The sequence below is a fragment of the Eretmochelys imbricata genome, chromosome 6 (assembly GCF_965152235.1).
Source record: "Eretmochelys imbricata isolate rEreImb1 chromosome 6, rEreImb1.hap1, whole genome shotgun sequence".
NCBI classification, from domain to species: domain Eukaryota; kingdom Metazoa; phylum Chordata; order Testudines; family Cheloniidae; genus Eretmochelys; species Eretmochelys imbricata.
The window spans coordinates 6,236,368-6,242,717 of record NC_135577.1 but is presented as its reverse complement, the minus strand read 5'-3'; the positions used below and the strand labels follow the sequence as shown (position 1 = coordinate 6,242,717).

The window sequence follows — 6,350 nt, the reverse complement described above, 5'->3', positions numbered from 1 at the left end:
AAGACATGTCCCAGCAAAGAGATGGAGGAAGATATGAAGAAAATCAAAAATAAATCTTCCCAGAAGGCGTAATCTGCACTGACTGCTGAAAGGGAAATAAAGGGCCAGATCCTCCGGATGAGCCATTGATGCCCAGCACAGCTCAGGGTGAGGGGTGTAGGCTACCATCACAGCCACCTGATCCTCAGACTGCCAGGCACCAGTCTGATCCTGAGCAGCAGCTTAGAGCAGCCAAGGGGTCATTTCAGCTTCTGGGATCACCACAGAGACAGGGTCCTGAGTCTATGCCCCCTCCTCCAGTAGCTGTGAGCTGGGATGTCATAGAGCTGGTTATACTGGAAGATTTTCTAGGAAATTCTCAGTTGGCCACTTAAGCCATTTTAAAGTGGACTTTGCACTGCGCTGAGGATAAGGATTGGGATCAAACAATGCAAACCAACCTAGTGGAGTTCAAAGTGGGCCAGAACTATGTTTTATTTACATGGAAGTAATCCCATTGGCTTCATTTTTGTTATACCAATATAAGTAAGAGAAGAATTGAACCCAGGATGTATAAGTCATCTGCTACTTACTGGGTACTGCTTTTCTTTAAATTACAAACATCAGGCTGTCTATGGGATGAGTAAACTGTATATAAAGTCACCATTTTCTACTCTGAAATTTTGGTTTGTTTTAACTTCCTTCTGCAGAAAGAAGTAAAGCATTTCAAGATGTTCTGTCCAGATTAAACCTGGAGAAGCACAGAAGCATCAAGATCAGGCTGAGGGATGTTTTGGAGATCTGCCCAGAAAGCATCAAGAACAGGATTCCAGAGGCATTAGGTGATTTACCTTGGCATTTCCTGAGGAAGGTTATGGCTCTGAATGGGACAGTCAGAAATACAAGCATTGGGCACAAGGCTCCTGCAGAAGAAATGGATGATTATGAGGAGAAGCTGCATATTGATGGCACTTTCTGTTTTAGTGACACTGAGATGAAAGTTTCTCTGCAATCTCTTGATGTTCTTTGTGCTGTTCTGCTTTGCTCAGTTTCCTACAGCAGAAGATCCTGTCCAAAATGTCCATGTGCCAGTTGCCCTCCCTCTGCTGCTACCCGCCCTCAACACCCCCAAGGGCACCCTACTACTGTGGGCCATGAGGGACATTGTGCGGAAGTGGAGGCCCCACTCCCTGGCAGAGAGCAGAGGGTTCAGAGAGGAGAGCCTGGTGCTCACAGAAATGCCAACCATTTCTTTTGTGTGGATGGGGAGCTGCAGCTTCTCCAAGTCCCAACTCCTCAATGAGGTTCTCAGCCCCTCCCAGCAGCACCATGATTTCTTTATCCATCGGGACATGGAGTCTGGGAACTTCATTCAGAAAATCGCAGATGGGCTGGTTGAGATTTCCTGGTATTTCCCTGGGGGGACGGAAAATTCTGATCTTTTCCCAGAACCCATTGCAGTTACAAATCTGCGTGGAGACACTGAGTCCCACTGGCTACAGTTTAGCTTTTTAACAGCGGTCTCCTCCGCAGTGTTCATAGTTACCAAGAGCATTGGTGAGAGAGAATACGAGCTGTTATCATCTCTGAAAAAATCCAGCTCTAAATATTACTTCATCCTCAACTGCAAGAATAAGAAACCCAAAGAAACTCTGGGATTTCTTAATAAGCTGTCCTCAGTGTTGAAACTGAGCAAATCACAGGTACTGGTGAAAGATAGTACCAGGAATAATGCAGGATTTGTGAAAAAGGTGAAGTCCACCATAGGAACCATAGTGAATTCATCTCCGAAGACAGTGAGTTTGGAAGCCATGGCTGTGACGGCACGTGACCTAGGAATCCAGGTGGATGAGGAGTGTCAGGCATGTCAGTGTACGAGGAAATATACTGAAGAAATCACTGCAGAAATAAGAGATGGGGCAAAATACAAAAGGGAAATGCTGAGCCTGCAAGGAGACCCATGGAAAAACTTGGCTAAATTGGAAAAAGAGATGTGCCAAATGAAAAGGCAAGGGGACGTGGCCACTGAAGACTATAAATCTGTGCTGAAACAGAAATGCTTAGAGATACGTAGACAGCGGAATCAGTGTGACCGTACTAATGGTTTGACTAAGTTTATCAATGGAATAGTACAGCTGAATCCAGTGGAGAAACCTTACTTTCTGAAATGGATGAAATTCAGCCTGGATAATATTGCTAGGGGGAATCTTTCTGAAATGCGGGCAGAGTATAAAAAGAAATGTGAAACTCCAGGAGTGGACCGAAAAAAGCTGGAGGAATTAGATAAATTAATATCTGATAGTTTCTTGGGGGTGGAGCATTTCATGCGTGAGATGGGGCAGTTCTATGACGCTGAATGCTCAATGGTTAAAGAAGGGAAAATGGAAGAAAGCCAAAGACAATTCTCCCATCTCCCATGCACAGCAGCTGACCTGATGCTGGAAGGGTTTCCTGTGGAGCTGCTCGATGGAGATAACTCCAAAATCCCCATGAACTGGGTAGTAGATGTTCTAACTCATCTCCATATCAGACTAGGGGGTAGATTCAGAATGGTGTTTATAACAGTGCTGGGAGTGCAGAGCACTGGGAAATCCACCCTTCTCAACACCATGTTCGGCCTGCAGTTTGCAGTGAGTAGCGATCGATGTACGCGAGGAGCGTTCATGACACTCATTAAAGTTACAGATTGGCTGTGATTTCATCCTGGTGATAGACACTGAAGGTCTGAAGGCCCCTGAACTAGCAGCACTGGAAGACAGTTATCAACATGACAATGAGCTGGCCACCCTGGTGATTGGACTGAGTGACATTACCATCGTTAACATGGCCACGGAGAATGCCACAGAAATGAAGGATGTTCTGCAAAGTATGGTCCATGCATTTCTCAGAATGGAGGAAATAGGAAAACAGCCAAACTGCCAGTTTGTGCACCAGAATGTCAGTGATGTGTCTGCTCATGATCAAAACATGAGGGACAGGAAACACCTCCTAGAGCAGCTGAATGAAATGACCAAAGCTGCAGCAAGGATGGAAAAGCAAAGCAGGGAAATGGCATTTTCTGATATTATGGAGTATGACCCAGAAAAACACAATTGGTCCATGCCTGGCTTGCGGCATGGAGTCCCTCCCATGGCTCCCGTAAACACTGGATACAGTGAGAGTGTGTGTGAGCTAAAGAAATACCTGTTTGAATTCATAGAGAACCGTTCACGGAAAAGAGCTGGAAAGGATATTCCTGATTTTATTGTATGGTTGAAGAGCCTGTGGAAGTCAGTGAAACATGAGAACTTCATCTTTAGCTTTAGAAATAGCCTTGTAGCTGAAGCCTATCACCAGCTGTCTATGAAGTATTCTGAATGGGAATGGGGTTTCTGCAAGGAGATGTATCTCTGGATATCTGAAAAAGAAACTTTTATCCAGAATCAGCTGCCAGAGACACTAGAGGGTGATCTCTTTCACAGCTTAAAAATGGAAGCAGAAGGGAAGCTACAGCAGGGAGAACAGAAGCTCTTGAATAACTTAGAACAGTATTTTAAAAGTGAAGCTCCAAATTTGAACCTGATAGAAAAGTACAGAGAAGATTTCAAAAGGAGCGCAAATAGCCTCAAAGAGAACTTGAAAATTATTCAACCAGTAACGGTAAGGAAGCAATTCGAATACGAAGAGGACAGCACAAGATAGACAATATCCAGTCTGAGTACAAGCAGAAAATTGAAGGGGAAGTTGACAGACTTTTGGCTGTATACCGAAACAGAGAAGATAAATTAGACCATGAGAAACTGAAAAAAGAATTTGAAACGATGTGGCGAGAAAGCTTGTCAGAGTTAACGCTCTGTACTTTACAGAAACGTCAAGTTGTTCAAGGTATGGATCTCCAGCTGAGAAAGGATCTGAAGCACAGAGGGGGTGCTGTCAGACAGATACTGCAACATGCAAAAAGCCTGCTGGATTATAGAATGAAGTCTTTCCCAATGAAGAAGAAATATTTAAACCTAAAATGGACCAGAGCAGTTGTAGAATACTTCTCACAGGAATGTTACTGTAAAACTGAAGAGCTTGCTCTATCTTTAATGACTGAATGCAAGAAATACATTGAAGAAAAAGTTAAATCCAAAACAGACTATGATGAAACCTATTGTGGAGAACTGCTGCATATGGTTAATGAGAGGTTAAAAGAGGAGGAGATTGAGAAACTTCACACTTCTCCTTTGTTTGAAGTTGACCTGAAGCTTCACGTTTGGGGGAAACAGCTTGGGCATTTCAGAAGATGCATGAAGATTTTATCAAAGAAAACGATCCTCAGCAACGTCTGGAGAAGCTGAAACCTCATTATTTCTCCATATTTACTGATCTCTATTTGGAAAAGAAAGAAAGCCAAACAAGGGCGAGGAATTTCTGTGATCAGTGTCTCAAACCTGCGCTGGTGGGTTATGTCAACAAAAGGCTCAGACGAGAAATAGTTGACAATTTTCTCAGCAGTGAACAGGCCCTTGAATACGCCAGCCAAAGCTTCTTTCATTTCTTTTTGCTAAAGAAGCTGCTGGAAGAGATGAACTTTGACAACTATGTGAAATACATAAGTAACTATGAAGAGTTTGTCAAATCCTGCATACAGAGATGTCTGATAGACCACTATGGAGGGAAGGCAAGTTTGAGAGATTTGGAGAAAGGGATTCTATCCAGAATAATAAATAAAATCAAGGGAGTTCTGAAAAACTCCATAAATAAAAACAATAACAGAGTTTCTGCCTTTTTAGACAGCTTTTGCAAAGAGCTGCAGCAGGACTTGGCCATTTCCAGCAATAGCTTAGTTGGACTACAGTTTAAAAACACAGCAAAAATTGAGCAGCTTTCTGGTAACATTGAAATCTTCCTTCTGGAGCTGGAACAACAAATCTTAACCCAGTTTAATCATTTGGAACTTGAGACCAAACTCTCCAGCCTGCCAGTGAAACCCCAGGATGAGATCTTCAAGCTAGTGTTTGGCTGTGGGAAGCAGTGTCCGTTCTGTGAAGACCCCTGTGAAGCAGGAGGCGCTGACCATAAAGAGCATTTTGTATCAGTCTATCTACCCAAAGTGTTAGGGAACTTCAGGGATTGTGATTCACAAAAGCTTGAGTATCCCTTCAAAGAGTACCGCCCTTACTACCCAGACTGGCGCATTCAGCCTGGTCCCAGTATTGATGCTTCTGATTACTGGAAATTTGTTTTCAAATCATTCAGTGACCAGTTAGCTAGAACGTATGGTGCTAAAGCAGCAGATCTTCCAGGAGACTGGAAAAATATAACGAAAGAGCAGGCGCTGAAGAGCCTAAAGGAAGCATTTTACATGAAATAATAGACATGCCAAGAGTCTCTTTAAATAGGATACACTTCAACAAAACAAAACCCTTAATTTAAAAAAAAAACGGAATATGAACAAATCTGACAGCCTGTACCGTTTTTTAAATTGAAAACTAAACAAAAAATCAATTGCAGGTCACTTCTTCCAGTTAGTGCAAGGCTGCTGCACAGGAACAGCCATACCAAAGCAAACTGATAGTCCGTGTATCCCTGTGTCCTTGCTGAACCAGAATAACAGCCCATCTAGCCTGGTATCCCCACCTCTCTGCAGTACTGGATCAGACCAATCACCCATATAGCCTAGTATCCCACATCCTTGCTGTATTGGATCAGACCTAAAGGCCATCTTGCTCAGTATCTCATCTCCCTGCTGTACGGGATCAAACCAGTGATCCATCCTGTCTCTGACAGTGGCCATTACAAAATGTCTCAGTGGGAGGTGCAAGAAACCATCTAATGGAAATTGTATAGAAACATGTTTAGAGGAGAAGCTTCTTCCTAACATAACTATGTAAACAGGGTCCGAATGAGTTCTCCCATGACAACTAGCTGGGAGCGGGAGAGACTTTAGGAGGAAATTGTATTTATATGAACTCACCTACTCTGCCTAGATATCCATCAGATATAGAGGTGTTGCTCAAAGTGATCAATATTGACTTGTGTTGGGTTACAGATCACTTTAGTACTGAATGAAGGGGTAGTGAAATGTTGTTGTCAGTGTTGTTGCATTTATTGTATAAGTAAAGGGGATCAGAACTGTGCTTAACCTGTCTCAAATGAGGGGTCACCCACAGCTGAAAGGACTCATTAAGCCAGGGGCTCGAATGCCTGACTCCTATGAAAGTAAGAGAGGTGAGAATAGGTATCTCTGCCAGGAGGAGTGAACTCTCCCTAAGGGTCCCTGGTCTCGTTTAACCTGTTTCTCCCCACTGTTCAGAAGATAGGGCCTTTTGTTATTTTAAGTGCTCAAAAGAGCTGACAATTACTTGTGGCAGGACAGCATTTCTGCCCAGCCCAATAGCTGAAAA

General features: G+C 43.3%; 1 pseudogene; it reads left to right on the top strand.

Annotated features, from left to right (window-relative positions):
- Positions 1-212: 212 nt before the first annotated feature.
- Positions 213-5,317, top strand: LOC144266805 (up-regulator of cell proliferation pseudogene; annotated as a pseudogene).
- The last annotated feature ends 1,033 nt before the right edge of the window (positions 5,318-6,350 follow it).